A 22,022-nucleotide genomic window follows, 5' to 3' on the forward strand; every position below is an offset into this window, starting at 1 on the left:
TTTATAAGAAAAAAACAATTAAAAAGTGGGCAAAGGACAAAATCAGACACTTTTACATGTAACGAACAATAATATGGAAAAAAAAGCTCAACATTACCAGTCATTAGAGAAATCAAAATTAAAACCTCAATGAGATACCATCTCACACCAGTCAGATTGGCAGTTATTAAAAAGTTAAAAAAAATAAGAAATGCTGGCAAAGTGGTAGAGAAAAGGGGGCTCATACATTGCTGGTGGGCATGTAAATTTCTTCAGTCATTGTAGAAGACAGTGTGGCAATTCCTCAAAGACCTAAAAACAGAAATACCATTTGACCTAGCAATCCCATTAGTGGATGTGTAACCAAAGGAATATAAATTATTCTATTATAAAGACGCAGGCATATGTTTATTGCAGCACTATTCACAATAGCAAAGAAATAGAATCACCCTAAATGCCCATCAATGATACTGGATAAATAAAATGTGGTAGATATACACCATGGAATACTATGCAGTCATAAAAAGAATAAGATCATGTTCTTTGCAGAGACATGGATGGAACTGGAGGCCATTATCCTTAGCAAACAAACAGAGGAATAGAAAACCAAATACCACATGTTTTCTCTTATAAGTGGGAGCTAAATGATAAGAACACACGAACACATAAAGGGGCCTATCATAGGGTGGAGATTGGGAGGAGGGACAGCATTCGGAAAAGTAACTAATGGGTACTAGGCTTAATACCTGAGTGACGAAACAATCTGTACAGCAAACCCCACGACACAAGTTTACCTGTATAACAAACACGCACATGTACCCCTGAACTTAAAAGTTAAAACAAACAATAAAAGAGTAATAAAGTTAAAATTTTTTAAATAACACAAATTTATTAAAAAGAAAACTCTCAAATAAGAAATAAGGAAAAGATTTTAACTGACACATCACAAAGGAGGATGTACAAATGCCCAATAAATACGATAAAGAGTTCAATCTCATTAGGCCTCAAGAAAATGCAGCTGAAATCACCATGAAATAAAAGCATACACCAGTAAAACTGTTAAATAAAGACAGACAACACCCAATATTGGCAACTCAGAACTCTCATACATTGTAGAGAGAATATTAAATGGTTCAACCAAAAGACTGAGCCATTTATTATAAAAGTAAACATACATCTATCTTATGACCCAGAAATACCACTTCTGGAACTTATCCAAAATAATAAAACAAAATTTATAGTAGTTTTGTTCATAAAACTTTATTTTTCTTTTCCTTATTTTCACCAATGCTTACCTTTTGTTCAACATATAAATTGAATACAACTCTTGTCAGCTGCCCAACTGTCTCATCCCTAGAAATATCCTGCTCTACTAACAATAATCAGGCAGAAAATGGAAGAAACAGACAGATTTATGGAGCCTTTGTGAAGAGCCTCTGTGAGTCCAGTTGGATTGGACCTGGGTCTGGAGTTGCTGTGACTCCCACCATGTTGGAGGATGTGCTAAAGCTCAACTCTAATTTCAGGAGAGGCTAAAACAGCTGAGGTTATTAGGAGACAAGTAACCAGAGGTACATCCAGTACTCTCTATTGACCAAACAGCTGAGGGCTAGTGCACATATGCACTATGCACATAAACTGTATTTTCAAATATTGTATGTGCCCAACTGCTACTGCTTCGGTAGCTGAGGTGGAAACCTCATCATTCACTTTATAGACTTTTACTTAATACCCATATGCTCTGTACAAATCTCATACCCAACCTCAGCTACACTTTGTATTCCTGAGTTCTGACTTTCTCTGTTACAACCTTTTCAACGAATACCTTTCTAGTCCTCTGCTAGGGAGTTGGGGGGAGCATTGTCTTGTCAGCTGGAGAAAAGAGCTGGAGTTCTAAGTGTTACTCATAGTGACTTTCCAAAATCTTGGTTTCAGCCTGCACCATCCTCAGTCTTCAGATGTATCTGATGCCTCCAATTCCAAAGACTTTCTGAGTTACTGTGGTACGAACAGCATCCTTGTTTTTTATTTACTCCAGTTGCATTAGTTACACTTTGACTTTCTCATATCCACTAAATTAGTTAACATTCATTTCATCTTATTTTATTTATTATTTCTCTTCATTAATCATCTTCTACCCAATTCCTTATTTGCTGTGCATTTATCATTTTTAAATTTACTTATTCTGATTTTAGTATCTTTCAGAAATATTACATTGATCATTTTTAACTGAATATTCACTTCTCCATACTTCTTGACCTTTCTTTCAGATTTTCCAACTTTTCTTCTCTTTTTTTTTTCTTGAGACAGAGTCTTGCTCTGTAGCCCAGACTGGAGTGCAATGGCGTGATCTGGGCTCTCTGCAATTTCCACCTCCCAGGTTCAAGCAATTCTCATGCCTCAGCCTCCTGTGGCTGGGATTACAAGGCATGAGCCACTGTGCCTGACCAGAATTTCAAAATTTTTTCTATCCCACTGAATGTCCCTTTGCCTTTTTGCATTTCACTAGTTGTCTGTTCAACTAGGCAGGATCTTTTTATTTACCAAAGTATTAAGTGTTATCTTATGTAACTATTTATTTGTAAGCTTTAACTAATTCCTTTTTTAAACTGTTTGGTCTTTTCCTTTCATAGAGTCTTGTTCTATGCTTTTGTAATTTTTGCATTAATTTAATCATTTTAGATGTATCTCTCAAACTCTTCAATAACTCAAAATTGTTAATAATAGAATTCCCTGATGTTTGTTGTAGCTGCTGATGCTTCATATGGTAGATTATTTCCTCATGTATCATATAAGGTTTTATTTAATCTTCAGTAGACCTCTGTATGTGAAAATACAGTACACCCAAGGTTGAGAATTTATTCCTCAAGAATGATTTTATATTTGATTCTGTCAGTCATCCTCAGAATATCACTCACATGGCACTGAATTTTGTGTTAATTTCTTAATTGGATATCTCTCAGAACAAGAACCTAATGTAAATTCAAAACATTACTCCTATGATTTTAAGGCCTATGCTAACAATATATCAAGAGAGACTCTTTTTCACCTAAAAGCCAGGCAGACACATAAAGATGTCTTTGTCATCTTCCAGTGCTCCTGAGAAGATTGTTTTTATACAGTATAATTTCACTGAGGTTATAGCATTTTTAAGGCTTCCTACTTTATATGTGTGTATGTGTGTTAGAAGAAGATATTAATCCCAGCTATGTGACTCTTGTAAGTCCAAAATTTCATCTCTCATACTTGAATGAATATTAAAAGTAAAGGCCTAATCTTTCACTTTAGGACAGGTTCAGATAACTAAAATTGGACTTACCATTTCATCCTAAATAACTACAAAACTGGACAAAACATATGAGGGAATTACAGGCATGAACAACAGATAGAGCAAAACAGTGAGCCTTAAGAGAAGGAAAACATATGAGTTGAATATTTGTTCACACCAGCTCTGTTTTACTTCGGTGAGGAGAGGTAGAGTCAAAGCATAATAAAGGTCTTACGGCTCAGAAGGCACAGATTTATGGTAGCTGAGCTAGCTGAAATTTGTGAGACAGGCTATAAAAGATGAACAAACTACACAGATGTTAGGGCCTCAAGATCTGAAAGGTGGCTCTCCTTCAGTTTATACACAAGGGCTGGACTGAACTTGCACAAGGTGAAAATCCATGAGGCCTATTACAGAGCGGCTGTTACAGAGGGAAAAACCTGCATGGTGACACCAGAAGTCATTGAGTACTGGGAAATACTGGAGTTCCAAACCATCCAGAGTGGAGAGACCTTACTGAGCACCCCTATATTCATCGTTGACTTCAAAAGTCAATAGTTTAGATGTAAGGACCAAGACCCAGAACAGCGATCACAAACATTTTCTGTAACTATTCAGATAGTATTTTAGGGATTGCAAGCCGCAAATAGTCTTCTTCATCGCTCTTCTTCCTCCTCCTCTTTATTCCTCTTCCTCTTCCTCAATTTTTTAAAAAAGTAACAAAAAAATTATACATTTGGGGCCATACAAAAACAGTTTGCAGGCCAGATTAGGCCCATAAACCACAGTCTGTGGATACTCAATCTAGACTACAATCAGCCAAATGAGTCTATAATGACTGGAAGAGACATTTGCTCTATCAAAAAGATAGGGGCCAATACAAGACTATGTGGAAAATAAAGAATCATGATACCACCACAAGAAAGTTCCAGTAACTAACCAGAGAAAATGAAGTTCTATGAATTGTCTGAAAAAGAGTTAGAGGAATCACATTGGGGATCTCAATGAGATACAAGAGAACACAGATAGAACACTAAATGAAATCAGAAAAACAGTGTATGAACAAAATGAGAAGATTAATAAAAATAGAAACTAAACCATTAAAAAAAAGAGCAAAACAAATTCTGGAGATAAAAATACAATGACAGGAGAAAAAAACTGGAAAAAGAGTTTCAACAGGAGGCTCAATCATGTAAAAGAAAGAATTAATGAACTTCAAGACAGATAATTAAAATTATTCATCTGGAGGAATAAGAAAGAAAAAATAATGAAAAAGTGAAGAAAGCATACAAGACTTACATGACAACGTCAAGTGAACAAACATGTGAATTATAGAAATTCTAGAAGAAAAGGGGATATAGAAAAGGGCAGGTGGCTTATTTTTTAAAATAATGACTAAAAACATATCAAACCTTGGGTGGGATATAGACATTCAGATATATGAAACTCAAAGAATCCCAAGGAAGATCAAACCAAAGAAGATTACACTGAAGCATACAATAAACTAATTGTCAAAAGTCAAAAACAAAGAGAGAATTTTTAAAACATCAAGGAAAAAGTGACTCATCATATTGCAAGGCAATTCCTATTAGGCTATCAGTATATTTCTCAACAGAAGCTTTGCAGGCCAGAAGGGAGTGGGAAAATAAATTCAAAGTGCCAGGGTTGGGGGTAGAGGGGAACAACCTTATATCCAAGAATACTATACCCAATACAAAGCTGTCCTTCAGAAATGAAGACATTCCCAGACCATCCCTCACCCCCCAAAAATGATGAAGGAGTTCATCTCCACTAGACCTAACTTATAAGAAATGCTAAAGAAAGTTCTCCAAGTTGTAATGAATGAAATCTGCTATGAACTGAATATTTGTATTCCCACCTCCCCTCAAAAAATCCATATGTATCCTAATGTAAGTGTATTAAAAGATATTGGCCCCCAATATGAGAGTGTTAAGAGGAGGTGATTAAGTCATAAGGGAAAAACCCTCATAAATAAGATCTGTGCCCTTATAAAAAGAAGCCTGAAGAAAGTTGTTTGTTCCTTCTGCCATGTGAAGACAAAGCTAGAGGCATCATCTATGAAGCAGATAGTAGGCATTCACTAAACACCATATCTGCTAGTGATTCCCAGGCTTCAGAACTGGGAGAAAAACACTTTTCTTGTTTATAAACTAACCATTTTAAGGTATTTTATAATAGCAGCCTGAACAGGCTAAGATATATGCCAGGTAACAACATAAAAACATATACAAGTATAAAACTCACTTGTAAAATTAAATATACGCTAAAATGTTAAATGCTCTAATATTGTAATTATGGCACATAAATCACATTTAATTCTAATATAAAAGCTAAAAGAAAAAATATAAATAACAACCAATGATTTGTTCATTATTATACAATATATAATAAAAATATGTGAAGTATGACATCAATAATATACAATGTGGAGTGGGGAAAATAAAAATTTAGATTTCAAATACAACTAAAGTTAAGTTGTTATCAGCTTAAAATAGACTATTATAATATATTTTAGGCAAGCCTTGTGATAACCACAAAATAAACCTCTAGTAGAGACACAAAAGAGAAAGAAATTAAAGCATAACATTACCAAAAATTAACAAATTGCAAAGGAACAAGGCAAGAGTGGAAGAAAGGAACAAAAGAACTACAAAACAGTCAGAAAATAATTAACAAAATGGCATTACCTATCAATACTTACCTATCAATAACTACTTTAAATGTTAAGGGATTAAATAATTCAATCAAAAGAAAGAGTGACTGAGTAAAAACAAGATTGAACTATCTACTCCTACGAGATACTCACTTTACCTTTAAGGACACACACAGACTAAAAATAAAGGGATGGACAAAGTTATTTCATGGAAATGATAATCAAAAATGAACAGAGGTAAGCACAGTTACATCAGACAAAATAGATTTTCAGTCAAACTCTGCCACAAAAGGCAAAAAGAAAGTTAGTTTGTAATGATAAATGTATCAAGAGGATATACAGTTATAAATATCCATGCACCAAACACTGAAGCACTTAAATATATAAAGTATTAACAGAACTTAAAGGAGACAAAGATAGCAGTACAATAATAGTACTTTCACAACTCCACTTTCAATAATGAATAGGTTATTCAGACAGAATATCAATAGGAAAACAGCAGATCTGAAGTACACTTCAGAGTAAATGTAACTAGCACATATACAGAATACTGCATTCAAGAGTTGCAAAATATACATTCTTCTCAAGCACACATAGAACATTCTCCAGGATAGATCTTATATTAGACCATAAGACAAGTCTCAAAATATAATTTAAAAGACTGAAATTATATCAAATATATTTTACAAGAATAATATAAAATTAAAAATTAGTAACAAAAAAACTGGAAAACTGTACAAATTATGTGGAAATTAAACACTGCACTCTTGAACAACCAATGGGTCACAGAATACATTACAAGAGAAATCAAAAAAATGCCTTGAGACAAACAAAAAGGAAAACAACATACCAAAGCTTATGTAAGGCAGCAAATGCAACTCTAAGACGGAAGTTTGTGGTGATGAACGCCTACATTAAAAAAAAGAAATATCTCAAATAACCACCTCAAGGAACTAGAAAAAGAATAAATTAACCCCACAGTTTGCACGAGGAAGAAAACAATGAATATTAGAGTAGAAATAAATGAAATGAAATAAAATAGAAGCTAAAAGGACAAGAGTAGTTTTCTAAACAGAAAGGATCATGACAGACTACTATGAACTACTACTATACATCAAAAAATTGAATAACCTAGAAAAACTGAATAGCTAGAAACATACAACATACCAAGATGGAATTATGAAGAAACAGAAAATATGAACAAACCAATAATCACTAAGATTGAAGCAATAATCAAAAACTTCTCAACAAACAAAAGCCAAAGAACAGATGGCTTCAGAGGTGCATATTACGAAACATTTAAAAAAAAGTAATGCCAATCCTTCTCATGCTTTTTCAGAAAATTGAAGAAAGGATGCTTCCAAACTGATTTCAAACGGCCAGAATTACCTTCATACCAAAGCCAGATAAGGACACTAAAATTAATGAAAATTAGAAGTCAATATTCCCGATGACCATAGATGGAAAAATTCTTGACAAAATACTAGCAAAACCAAATTTAACAGCACATTAAAAAGATCATACACCAACACCCCCAAGTGGGGTTTGCCCCTGGAATGCAAAAATGATTACATATATACAAATCAATAATATTATATGCCACATTAACAAATGAAAGACAAAAATTATATAATCATATCTGTAGATGCAAAAAAAAAAATTTACAAAATTCAACACCATTTCATACAAATACTCTTAACAAATTAGGTATAGAAAGGAATTAACATTATAAAGACCATATATGACAAACTCATAGCTAACATCATACTCAACGGTGAAATGCTGAAGTCTCCAACTTTATATTTGAACTACCTGTTTCTTCCTTCAATTCTGTCCATTTTTCTTCCTGCATTTGGGAATTTGTTAAGTGTATGTATGTTTATAATTCTTCTGCTCCTTGATACTTTTATCATTGCATAATGTCCTTCTTTGTCTCTCATAACGATTTTTGTTTTTGTTTTTTCAGTATTACTATAGCTACTCCAGCTCTCTTTTGGATACTATTTACATGTAATATATCTTTCTAGCCTTTCATTTTCCAACGATTTGTGTATCCAAGCCTCTTGTAGAAAGTATAAAGTTGAATCATAAATTTTTATCCATTTTACTTACTTCTTTAATTGAAGAGTCTAATCTATATATATTTAACACAGTAATTGATAAAAAGAACTTATTTCTGACATTTTTCTATTTGTTTGCTATATTCATATCAGTTATGTTTCTCAATTCATCTATCCATTAGTCTTTTTTTGTGCTAAACAGATATTTTCTATCTTTTTTTTTTTTTTTTTTGAGGCAAAGTTTCACTCTTGTTGCCCAGGATGGAGTGCAGTGGTGCAATCTTGGCTCACTGCAACCTCCACTTTCCAGATTCAAGCGATTCTCCTGCCTCAGCCTCCCAAGTAGCTGGAATTACAGGCGCCCGCTGCCATACCCGCCTAATTTTTTTTTTTTTTTTATTATACTTTAAGTTCTATGGTACATGTGCATAACGTGCAGGTTTGTTACATATGTATACTTGTGCCATGTCGGTGTGCTGCACCCATCAACTCGTCAGCACCCATCAATTCGTCGTTTATATCAGGTATAACTCCCAATGCAATCCCTCCCCCCTCCCCATGATAGGCCCCAGTGTGTGATGTTCCCCTTCCCGAGTCCAAGTGATGTCATTGTTCAGTTGCCACCTATGAGTGAGAACATGCGGTGTTTGGTTTTCTGTTCTTGTGATAGTTTGCTAAGAATGATGGCTTCCAGCTGCATCCATGTCCCTACAAAGGACACAAACTCATCCTTTTTTATGGCTGCATAATATTCCATGGTGTATATGTGCCACATTTTCTTAATCCAGTCTGTCACAGATGGACATTTGGGTGGATTCCAAGTCTTTGCTATTGTGAATAGTGCCGCAATAAACATACAGGTGCATGTGTCTTTATAGCAGCATGATTTATAATCCTTTGGGTATATACCCAGTAGTGGGATGGCTGGGTCATATGGTACATCTAGTTCTAGATCCTTGAGGAATCGCCATACTGTTTTCCATAATGGTTGAACTAGTTTACAATCCCACCAACAGTGTAAAAGTGTTCCTATTTCTCCACATCCTCCCCAGCACCTGTTGTTTCCTGACTTTTTAATGATTGCCATTCTAACTGGTGTGGAGATGGTATCTCATTGTGGTTTTGATTTGCGTTTCTCTGATGGCCAATGATGATGAGCATTTTTTCATGTGTCTGTTGGCTGTATGAATGTCTTCTATTGAGAAATGTCTGTTCATATCCTTTGCCCACTTTTTGATGGGGTTGTTTGTTTTTTTCTTGTAAATTTGTTTGAGTTCTTTGTAGATTCTGGATATTAGCCCTTTGTCAGATGAATAGATTGCAAAAATTTTCTCCCATTCTGTAGGTTGCCTGTTCACTCTGATGGTAGTTTCTTTTGCTGTGCAGAAGCTCTTTAGTTTAATCATATCCCATTTGTCAATTTTGGCTTTTGCTGCCATTGCTTTTGGTGTTTTAGACATGAAGTCCTTGCCCATGCCTATGTCCTAAATGGTACTACCTAGGTTTTCTTCTAGGGTTTTTATGGTATTAGGTCTAACATTTAAGTCTCTAATCCATCTTGAATTAATTTTCGTATAAGGAGTAAGGAAAGGATCCAGTTTCAGCTTTCTACTTATGGCCAGCCAATTTTCCCAGCACCATTTATTGAATAGGGAGTCCTTTCCCCATTTCTTGTTTCTCTCAGGTTTGTCAAAGATCAGATGGTTGTAGATGTGTGGTATTATTTCTGAGGACTCTGTTCTGTTCCATTGGTCTATATCTCTGTTTTGGTACCAGTACCATGCTGTTTTGGTTACTGTAGCCTTGTGGTATAGTTTGAAGTCAGGTAGCGCGATGCCTCCAGCTTTGTTCTTTTGACTTAGGATTGTCTTGGCAATGCGGGCTCTTTTTTGGTTCCATATGAACTTTAAAGCAGTTTTTTCCAATTCTGTGAAGAAACTCATTGGTAGCTTGATGGGGATGGCATTGAATCTATAAATCACCTTGGGCAGTATGGCCATTTTCACGATATTGATTCTTCCTATCCATGAGCATGGTATGTTCTTCCATTTGTTTGTGTCCTCTTTTATTTCACTGAGCAGTGGTTTGTAGTTCTCCTTGAAGAGGTCCTTAACATCCCTTGTAAGTTGGATTCCTAGGTATTTTATTCTCTTTGAAGCAATTGTGAATGGAAGTTCATTCCTGATTTGGCTCTCTGCTTGTCTGTTACTGGTGTATAAGAATGCTTGTGATTTTTGCACATTAATTTTGTATCCTGAGACTTTGCTGAAGTTGCTTATCAGCTTAAGGAGCTTTTGGGCTGAGACGATGGGGTTTTCTAAATATACAATCATGTCATCTGCAAACAGGGACAATTTGACTTCTTCTTTTCCTAACTGGATACCCTTGATTTCTTTCTCTTGCCTGATTGCCCTAGCCAGAACTTCCAACACTGTGTTGAATAGGAGTGGTGAGAGAGGGCATCCCTGTCTTGTGCCAGTTTTCAAAGGGAATTTTTCCAGTTTTTGCCCATTCAGTATGATATTGGCTGTGGGTTTGTCATAAATAGCTCTTATTATTTTGAGGTACGTTCCATCAATACCGAATTTCTTGAGCATTTTTAGCATGAAGGGCTGTTGAATTTTGTCAAAAGCCTTTTCTGCATCTATTGAGATAATCATGTGGTTCTTGTCTTTGGTTCTGTTTATATGCTGGATTACATTTATCGATTTGCAAATGTTGAACCAGCCTTGCATCCCAGGGATGAAGCCCACTTGATCACGGTGGAGAAGCTTTTTGATGTGCTGCTGAATCCGGTTTGCCAGTATTTTATTGAGGATTTTTGCATCGATGTTCATCAGGGATATTGGTCTAAAATTTTCTTTTTTTGTTGTGTCTCTGCCAGGCTTTGGTATCAGGATGATGTTGGCCTCATAAAATGAGTTAGGGAGGATTCCCTCTTTTTCAATTGATTGGAATAGTTTCAAAAGGAATGGTACCAGCTCCTCTTTGTACCTCTGGTAGAATTCAGCTGTGAATCCATCTTGTCCTGGACTTTTTTTGGTTGGTAGGCTATTAATTATTGCCTCAATTTCAGAGCCTGCTATTGGTCTATTCAGGGATTCAACTTCTTCCTGGTTTAGTCTTGGAAGAGTGTAAGTGTCCAGGAAATTATCCATTTCTTCTAGATTTTCTAGTTGATTTGCGTAGAGGTGTTTATAGTATTCTCTGATGGTAGTTTGTATTTCTGTGGGGTCGGTGGTGATATCCCCTTTATCACTTTTTATTGCGTCTATTTGATTCTTCTCTCTTTTCTTCTTTATTAGTCTTGCTAGCGGTCTGTCAATTTTGTTGATTTTTTCAAAAAACCAACTCCTGGATTCATTGATTTTTTGGAGGGTTTTTTGTGTCTCTATCTCCTTCAGTTCTGCTCTGATCTTAGTTATTTCTTGCCTTCTGCTAGCTTTTGAATGTGTTTGCTCTTGCTTCTCCAGTTCTTTTAATTGTGATGTTAGAGTGTCAATTTTAGATCTTTCCAGCTTTCTCTTGTGGGCATTTAGTGCTATAAATTCCCTCTACACACTGCTTTAAATGTGTCCCAGAGATTCTGGTATGTTGTATCTTTGTTCTCATTGGTTTCAAAGAACATCTTTATTTCTGCCTTCATTTCGTTATGTACCCAGTAGTTTATTCAGGAGCAGGATGTTCAGTTTCCATGTAGTTGAGCGGTTTTGATTGAGTTTCTTAGTCCTAAGTTCTAGTTTGATTGCACTGTGGTCTGAGAGACAGTTTGTTATAATTTCTGTTCTTTTACATTTGCTAAGCAGTGCTTTACTTCCAATTATGTGGTCAATTTTGGAATAAGTGCGATGTGGTGCTGAGAAGAATGTATATTCTGTTGATTTGGGGTGGAGAGTTCTATAGATGTCTATTAGGTCCACTTGGTGCAGAGATGAGTTCAATTCCTGGATATCCTTGTTAACTTTCTGTCTCATTGATCTGTCTAATGTTGACAGTGGAGTGTTGAAGTCTCCCATTATTATTGTATGGGAGTCTAAGTCTCTTTGTAGGTCTCTAAGGACTTGCTTTATGAATTTGGGTGCTCCTGTATTGGGTGCATATATATTTAGGATTTTTAGTAGAGACGGGGTTTCACCTTGTTAGCCAGTCTGGCCAGGCTGGTCTCAAATTTCTGACCTCAGGTGATCCACCCACCTCGGCCTCCCAAAGTGCTGGGATTACAGGCGTGAGTCACCAAGCCCGGCCTATTGTATCATTTTAATTGCCTTTTGTTTTTTAGTATACAGTTCTGAGTGGATTTCTTTTGAGTCATTGCCCTGGGAATTATAATTAACATTGTAATATATAATATGAATGTATAACATCATAAGTTATCACCTTAACTCTTAATTTAATATTTACATATTTTCCATGAAATATAAAATATTTCCCTTATATAGTGTAAACAAAGCCTGAAATATGTCATAATGCTAGAAACTAAGAAAATGCTCAAAGGAACATGAAGGCTGGGCGTGGTGGCTCATGCCTGTAATCTCAGCACTTTGGGAGGCCAAGTTGGGCGGATCACCTGAGGTCAGGCGTTTAAGACCAGCCTGATCAACATGGTGAAACCCAGTGTCTACTAAAAATACAAAAATTAGCCAGGCATTGTGACAGGAGCCTGTAATCCCAGCTACTCAGGAGGCTGAGGCAGGAGAATCGCTTGAACCCGGGAGGCAGAGATTGCAGTGAGCTGAAATCACGCCACTGCACTCCAGCTTGGGCAACACAGTGAGACTCCATCTCAAAAACACAGAAGGAACATGAAGAAATATCAAAAAATCACAGGAACAGCTAGAAGGACTTCCCCCAGTGGTCAAATCTGATACAATTTGAGTATCAAAATAAATAATAATGGATTATAACACAGCAATAAAATAAAAATCTGTCATTTTTATAATGAGTCTACCACCATAAAAAATATATAAATGGAGAGGCACAAGGACTGTTTGTCTTTATAATAGAAGCTAACTCATAAATATAGAAAGAATGATGGAGTTAGAAAATCACCATTGGATGCCAAAACTGGTGGGTGAAAATTTGAGGAGAATCTTGTATTTATAATCCTTAAAATACATAACCAAAATTCTTATTCATTACAAACAGGAATATTTTATTGACACATAATTATTGTATATCTTTTTGGGGTGTGTGATATTTTTATACATGTATACAATGTATAATTATAAAATCAGAATATTTAGGATATCCATCACCTCAAACATTTCTTATTTCTTCATGTTGGGAACATTTCAGATTTTCTCTTCCAGATATTTTGAAATATAAAATAAATTATTGTTAACTATAGTCATACTAGTGTGTTATTGAACACTAGAACTTATTTATTTTATCTAACTGTGTATTTTTACTCATTAACCAATATCTCTCCAATCTCCCCTAACACATTCCAGCCTTTGGTAACCATCATTCTACTGTCTTCACGAGATCAACTTTTGTAGCTTCCACATATGAGTAAGATCATGTAATATTTCTCTTTCTGTGCCTGGCTTCTGTCACTTAATAAGACCTCCAGTTTCAGTCATGCTGTTACAAATGACAGGATTTTATCCTTTTTATGGATGAATAGTATTACATTGTTTATATATAACACATTATCTTTATCCATTTATCTATTTATGGACACTAGTTGAGTCCATATCTTGACTATTGTGACTAATGCTGCAATAAACATGGTGTGTAGGTATTCTTTTGGTAAACTGGTTATCTTTCCTTTGCAATAAAAACCCAGTAGTGAGATCACTGGATTGTATGGCAGTTCTATTTTTAGTTTTTCAACCTCCATACTGTTTTTCATAATGGCTGTACTCACATTTCCACTAACAGTGTAAGTGCTCCCATTGCTTTGCATCTTCGCCAACATTTGTTATTTTTTGTCTTTTTGATAATAGCCATTCTAACTGGTGAGATAATATGTCATTGTGGTTTTGATTTACATTTTCACATGACGATTAGTGATGGCGAGCATTTTTTCATATACTTGGTCATTTATATGTCTTTTGAGAAATGACTATTCATAATCTTTCCCACATTATAATGGAATTTTTTTATGTTTAGTTGAGTACCTTGTATATTATGGATATTAGTCCCTTGTTAGATGAATAGTTGGCAAATATTTTCTCCCATTCTACAGGTTTTCTCTTCACTCTGTTTATTATTTTCTCACTGTGAAGATTTTTAGTTTACAATAGTTCCATTTGTCTATTTTTCTTGTTGCCTGTGTTTTGGAGTCTTGGCAGTAAAATACTTGCCTAGATCAATATCTGGAAGTGCTTCCTCTGTTTTCCTCTAATAATTTTATAGTTTTAGGTTTTCATTTAACTCTTTAATCTATTTTGTGTAGATTTTTGCACATGGTGAGAGATGGAGGTATAGTTTGATTCTTCTGCACATGGATATTCAGTTTTCCCCACCTCATTTATTAAAGAGGGTGTCCTTTCTCCAATGTATGTTCTTGGCTCCTTTGTAAAAAATTGGCTATAAACTTGTGAATTTATTTCTGGGTTTTTGATTCTGTCTTATTGGTCTGTGTTCCCATTTTTATATCAATACCATGTTGTTTTGGTTACTGTGGCTTTGTAGTATATTTTGCTGCCAGGTAGCATGATCCCTCCAACTTTATTCTTTTTACTCAGAATTGCCTTGGTTATTTGCCTCACAGAGAAATATTTTAAAGTGGAGAAACTGAAAAACACTATTTTATCCAAGTTATTAGGTTGGTGCAAAAGTAAATGCAGTTTTGCCATTACTTTTAATGGGAAAAACCGAATTTACTTTTGCACCAACCTAATATTAAAGGTAATAGATATTTGGAAGCAAACTTATGATGTGCCTTCTAATAAAATTCAGTGAGAAGAATATATCATCACTTCATAATATTCTTGCCTAAAATATGTATTAGGTCTAATCATGAAGAACCACCAGACAAATAAAAATTGAGGAACATTCTACAAAGCAACTGGCTTGAAATCTTCAAAAATATCAAGGTCAAGAAGTACAAATGAAGACTGAAGAGCTGTTCCAGATTAGACACTAAAAAGATGTAACAATTAAATGTAATGCACAATCCTGGAGTTAATCCTAGATTTTGAGAAATCAATAGTTATATAGGAATTTATTGGAATTGATTAAAATAACAGTATTATATTAACATCACATTTCCTGATTTTTATAACTCTAATCTGGCTATGCAACAAAATGACCTTGTTTATAGTATATACACACTGACATAGACATAAAGGAGCATATCTTGAACTTACTCAGAAATTTTTTTCCAGGAAAAGAATACACACACACACACACACACAGAGAGAGAGAGACAGGGAAAATGGTAAAATATAAACAATTGGCTAAAATGAGTAAAAGGTATATGAGAGATACCTTAAAATATTTTTGAAACCTTTCTGTACAACTGAAATATACTGTCACCTGAGCCAACATGGAGTAACAGGGACTAGGTTTAAACTTCACCAAAACAAACAAAAAAATGAAAAAATATATGAAACAACAATTTTCAAAATATAGGATATCAGGCAGTACAAGGCAGTAATCTATGATAAAAGGTAAACAAACAAGGGGAGAATTACCTTAGAGAGAGGTTTTAGAATGCAGGGGAGGGGAGGGAAAACCCAGACAGAGCCCAGAAATTTTGGGGGGTTAAAGAAATACAGATATCCAGTCTGTCTGGATTAAGAAAATGTGGCACATATACACCATGGAATACTATGCAGCCATAAAAAAGGATGAGTTTGCATCCTTTGTAGGGACATGGATGCAGCTGGAAACCATCATTCTTAGCAAACTATCACAAGAAGAGAAAACCAAACACCGCATGTTCTCACTCATAGGTGGGAACTGAACAATGAGATCACTTGGACTCGGGAAGGGGAACATCACACACTGGGGCCTATCATGGGGAGGGGGGAGGAGGGAGGGATTGCATTGGGGAGTTATACATGATATAAACGTTATGCACATGTACCCTAGAACTTAAAGTATAATAAAAAATAAAAATAAAAAATAAAAAATAAAAAATAAATAAATAAATAAAAAGAAATACAGATATGAGACTAGGGAAGCCAATGTGTCCAAGTTCAAATGGCAATGTACTAGAGAGGAGATATATTCACTGAAAAATAAATCTAGAAAACTGCAGAGAACTCCATCTCAAGTCCTCAGCTGAGTACTGATTAGAGGATCAGTAAAGAAAATACCCAAGTCTGGGGAAAGAAGCACCCAAAAGCAACAGAGAGAAAATTCTCAGAATTTACATACAGCCAGACATGGTTTATATTCCCATCATCCAGAGAAGGAAATGTTACAATTCGTGTGGACATTGCCATAGGAGTGGGGGAAAGTCATCCCTGGATTAAATATTATCTAATGCCACCTAAAACAGCTTAAAATCATGCCTCAGAAAGATTAGATGGTTTTAAAATAACTAAATAAAGTTGAGAAATATTATATTTATAAATATAAATATACAATTATATTTACAAATATAAATGCTAGGTATTTTATAATCCAGCATTCTATCAAAGTAAAATGCAAAATGGCTGTCATCCAATCAAAAATAGAAGACACACAAAGAAGCTGAAAAATAAAGCCTTTAACAAGGAAAAGAAAAATGAATCAGTGGAAACAGATACATAAATAACATGAATGATACAATTAGTAGACAATGACATTAAAACAATTACTATAACTATGTTCCACTTGTTCAAATACATAGAGGAAAGATTGCAAATGACAAGTAGAAAGGAGGACATTTTAAACATCTAGATTGAACTTCTACAGATAAATCTAAGTATGTGGGATGAAAAGTGCACTGGATGGGATTAAAAGCAGATTAGATTCCACAGGAAAAAAAGTTGAAAACATAGCAATACAAACTAAAGGTAACAATGAGAAAGAAAACATAATAAAAATAAACAGTATCAAGCACCTTTAGCCATCTGATTTTCACGTAATTCAAGCTCTTGAAGAAAAAGGTAAAATAGGGTTACATAAAAAATATTTGAAGAAATAAGGGCAGGTTTTTTCCATGTGTGATAAAAACTGTCCACAGATCCAAGAAGCTCAATAAACCCCAGGCAGGAGAAACAAACAAAAACCCACAACAAGGCACATTATACTGAAAAAAAAAAAAGACTGACAACAGATGTCTTGTTAGAAACAATATGAGAAAGAATAGTAGCAGAATATCTTTTAAAAGCTGAAAGAAAAATCTGTCAAGAGAGAATTCTATACCCAGTGAAAGTATCTGTCAAACTGAAGGCAAAACAAAGATTTTTTTTCAGACACAAATAAGCTGAAACAATTTATCACAAGCAGATCTGCACTACAGGAGAGCTTAGTGATAGCCTTTCAGTAAGAAAGTGGGCCTGTGAAATAAAAATAATTATCTACTTCCACAATACAATGGTGGGACAGACATAGGATATATATTTCCAACCCAAAAGGGGAAAAGAGGCAGGAAAAAATGGCTATCTGGTCCCAAGTAAGACCAAAACCCACCAAGAAAAACAACATTATACATCAAATATCCAAAATAATCTTTTACTTCATGTTCCACCTTCTTGAGGTAGGGACAATGCCTGGATTCAAACTTCAGTGTGATGAATGCCAAATCCTGTCCAGTGTACTTCCTGGGTACCAAAGATACCACATGGGGCACGAAGGGCACTGTACTCAAAGGTGCAATGGGGAGGGGAGTTGGACCCCCAAAGTCTTGGACAGCTCTGCCTCTATGGTTTTGCTAGACTCTGCCCACACTACAGCTCACAGGCTGGAAGTTCATACCTGCAGCTCTACCAGGCTAGTATACCATTCTGGTAGCTGTGTAATTCTGGGATCCTTATGGTGGCCTCACTCTCACAGTTTTACTAAGCATTGCCTTAGTGTGGGTTCTCGAAAGTCCTCTGACCCTACAGCAGGTTTCTGACTGGCTCCCAGCCTGTCTGCAACACTCTTTGAAATAGGTGAAGGCTACAATGGCCCCACAGGCCACACACACTACATCACAGTGTCAGCACCATGTGGACCCCACCAAGAACGATCACTTGCACTCTCCAGTGGCAGCACAAGCTGCATCTGAGCCTACTTTAGCCACAGCTGGGGCAACCGAGGAGTCCTGCACTGGAATGCAAAGAGCAAAGTTCCAAGGTAGCTCTGGGCAGCAAATACTGAGGTCCTTGAGGTACCTCTCTGGAAACTTTACCCTCAAGGTCCTAGTTCTGCCTTCCATAAAATTTCTAAGGCATGAACATAATTCCACCTAGTTATTTATAGCTGCATAGCACGAGTATCCTTTATTTAAGTTTTGAATACCTTATTCCTCATTTCCATCTGAGACATCAGAAAAGACTTTACTGCCCATATTTTTACCAACATTCTGATCACAGTCATTTAAATAATCCATCAGAAGACATGGGCTCTTTCTACAACTTTTTTCTTCTGAGATCTTACCAGAATTGCCATAATACACCATTCATGACAATCTAGTTTTTTTCTAGCATGCTCCTCCAAATTCTTCCAGCCTCTACCCATTACTCAGTTCCAAAGCCATTCCACATTTTTAGAAATTAGTTACAGAACACCCCACTTCTGGTACCTGTTTCTGTCTTCATTTGTTTTGTGTTCCTGTAACAGAATACCAAAGACTGAGTAATTTATGAATAATAGAAATTTTATTTCTTATCATTGTGGAGACTGGGAAGTCCAACATCAAGATGCCAGTATCTGGTGAGGGCCTTCTTGCTACATCATTCCCTGACAAGGCAAGAATGGTAAAGAGCAAGGGAGCAAAAGGTAAAACTCGCAGCCTCAAAACCTTTTATAATTGGCTTCATTCCATTCAGGAGAGTAGAGGCTTGATGACATAAACACCTCCCATTAGTAGCTACCTTTCAACACTGTGGCATTGGGGATTAAGTTTTCAACATATGCTTTGTGGGGGATCCATTCAAACCATTGCAGCTATTATAAAAAAGACAAGATATAAGTGTTGGGGCAAGGATGTGGATAAAAGTTTGCCTGTTATGGTTTGAATGATTTTCTTTCCAAAACTAATTTCCAAAACTTAACTCTCAGTGTGGCAATATTGAGAGAAGGGGTATTTAACAGATGATTTGGGCAAAGGTATCATGAATTAACTAATTTATTCATAGGTTAATGGGTTAATAGGTTATCATGGGTGTGACACTGGTGGCTTTATAGGAAGCAGACAGACTTGAGCTGGCAAATTCTTGCCCTCTCATCCAGTGATGCCTTCTGCCATGTTATTATGCAGCATGAAGCCCTCACTAGAAGCTTACCTGATGCTGCTGCCCAATTTTGAACTTCTCAGCCTCCAGAACTGTGAGCCAAAATAAACCTCTTTTAAAAATAAATTACCTAGTCTCAGATATTAAGTTATAGCAACAGAAAACAGACTAAGACAGAATCCTTGTATACTATTGGTGGGAATGTAAATTGGTATAGATATTATGAAACACATTCTAGAACTCCCTCAAGAAACTAAAAATCGAATTACCATATAATCCAGCAATCCCACTTCTGAATATTAAAAGATTTGAAATTAGTTTGTTGAAGAGATGTTTGCAATCCATTTCCACAACTTTTCCATTTCTACTTCTACCTCTTAATTGTTACTGTACAAATATTTACAAAATAAGCTAGCAGGTCACGTGACTTTGCCTGTATAATTCATCAAATGTCTACTGCTGCTCCACAAGATAGTCACTTTATTTAGTTTTCTTTAACTTTGTTTTAAGTCTTTCCTGATTATAGATGAGAAATAAATATTGTCTGGACTTCCTGGAAGACCTTCTGTCATTACCTGAATGCTTAATCATCTGTGACTATTCTTGCCTCCCACAGTAAATGTCCTCAGTTAAAAACTGAAACTAGGCCAGGCGTGGTGGCTCATGCCTGTAATCCCAGCACTTTGGGAGGCCGAGACGGGTGGATCACGAGGTCAGGAGATCGAGACCATCCTGGCTAACACGGTGAAACCCTGCCTCTACTAAAAATACAAAAAAATTAGCCAGACATTGTGGCGGGTGCCTGTAGTCCTAGTTACTCAGGAGGCTGAGGCAGGAGAATGGCATGAACCCAGGAAGCGGAGCTTGCAGTGAGCCGAGATCGCACCACAGCACTCCAGCCTGGGCGACAGAGCAAGACTCCCTCCGTCTCAAAAAAAAAAAAAAAAAAAAAAAAAAAAAAAAATGAAGTTAAAAATCTGTTATATGGGACAAAATTTTGTCTTATTTCAATTTGTCAATATGTAACCAGTGCTTTTCTCTTTAACTCTTTGATGCATCATGTGTCATACTTGAGCCTAACAGTTGTCACCTTTCTTGCCAGGAAAGAGAAAGTGTAGCAACTAGATGGATGAAAATTATTGCATAGATTTTCTTTTCTCTGACCTCACACCACAGTGAGCCTCAAGCTTCAATTGATGAAGCAAACAGAATTGACACCACCCATTCTTTTATTCAGTAAGTTTTTAAATTCCCCTTAAGTGTTTAATAAATAAACTACTAAGACATTTCCACCACAAGTTGTTTTTACCCTATAATTTGCCTGGATTTAAAATCAGGCAATCACACTCTGTCAACTAGAATTATAGCTCTTTTGAATACAGCATTCATCATTGTGTGCCTACAAATTCTGTATGTCACAGTACAGCATTAATCCCAGACAGCTCTCATGTTCTACATCTAGGAGGTAGTCACACAATCACTGAAGAGAATACAGGTGTGAGATCTTGAACTTGTGAAGCATATAAGTGGCTATTTGGAAACACGCATATCCTAGAAGCAAGCCTGATACTAAGAAAGAATAAAATGAGAACAAGAGTTAAATAAAAAGTCAAAGATAGGAAGAGCTTAAGAAAATCCAGAGTTTATTTTAGAGTTTATGAATAGGAAAATGAATGAAAAAGGAGCCACCCCAGCAACTCTCTCATAGGTCTTAGCAGAAACCAGAAAAAATGCTGATGTCAGTACTTAAAGCAGTAAAGGTCTCAAGAAAAAGCAACATTACTAATGGACTTTCAAAAGAAGCTAAAAATACTGGAGGTTACTGACTTCCGGCAAATGAAAGTGGCATGCAAATTAAATGTCCTTCCTCCATTCAGGGAGAGACAATGAATGAACAATATGGTTTTTTTTTTTTTTTTTTTTTTTCCTGAACAAGATGAGAGGAAAATCGTCAATTAGAATTTTACCTATCTATATGATAGTAAATGAATAAATGTTTATTCAAAGAAAAAAGGAATGTTTGAGTTACATCAAGGCTAATCTTACAAATCCAAAATGGAAAGTCTTCAGGAAAGTTTAGAAAGTGTAATGACATTTCCATTCACTCCTTGGTTTTAACTCAAGGTCAGAGGAAAACTTTTAAAAATATACCAAAATATGCCATCACAAATGCTCATAGTTCATGACCTTTAATGTTTGTCACCATCAACTGTGACAAGTCATACTCTCTCTGTTATAGGGAAATAAGGCCCTTTCACAAAATTAATATGCAACATTATTTTAGAATAGTTGATATTCTTGAACTTGGCAATTAAAGGGGGAAGAATTATGTACTTTATAAATAAGTGGCTAAAAGAAGTGCAAGTTTCATTACCATCATTGAATTTAAAATTTTCTTAGTCACCAAGAAACCAAGTCTTCTAGAACCTGTCTCTCACATATGGTGAGGATCTTCTCTTGAATATTATCTACATTTATGCCCCTATCCAAACCTCAATAGTTTAGCTTTCCTTCTCCATATCTATGTAACATCCTGTATAGGCAAAAATAAGTGCTTCTACTGATTCCTCATCACTGAGACAAACAACACTGAGAGCGGATTTGAAATAAATTCCATCATAATTGTCTCTTGCTTTCAACCTTGCCTATGTATCCCACACACATACCCCTGAATTCATCCACATTCCAAAACTGTAAATCTCTTTATGTCACTCCCCTGT

At 35.7% G+C, this 22,022-nt stretch overlaps 1 long non-coding RNA gene across 2 annotated transcripts in view; it reads right to left on the bottom strand.

The window, feature by feature from the left end:
- Window positions 1–22,022, bottom strand: part of LOC117075289 — a 230,656-nt gene that overhangs the window by 142,932 nt on the left and 65,702 nt on the right. Inside the window, exon 4 of one of the 2 annotated variants that reach the window (XR_004433937.1) lies at window positions 18,765–18,808. The exons of the other annotated variant lie outside the window; for it this stretch is intronic. This is a non-coding gene — a long non-coding RNA (uncharacterized LOC117075289). Of the gene's footprint in view, window positions 1–18,764; window positions 18,809–22,022 lie in introns of those variants that run through there. 2 annotated transcript variants of the gene reach the window in all.

This window comes from Trachypithecus francoisi, unplaced genomic scaffold (assembly GCF_009764315.1).
Source record: "Trachypithecus francoisi isolate TF-2019V2 unplaced genomic scaffold, Tfra_2.0 Lachesis_group5, whole genome shotgun sequence".
Taxonomy (NCBI): domain Eukaryota; kingdom Metazoa; phylum Chordata; class Mammalia; order Primates; family Cercopithecidae; genus Trachypithecus; species Trachypithecus francoisi.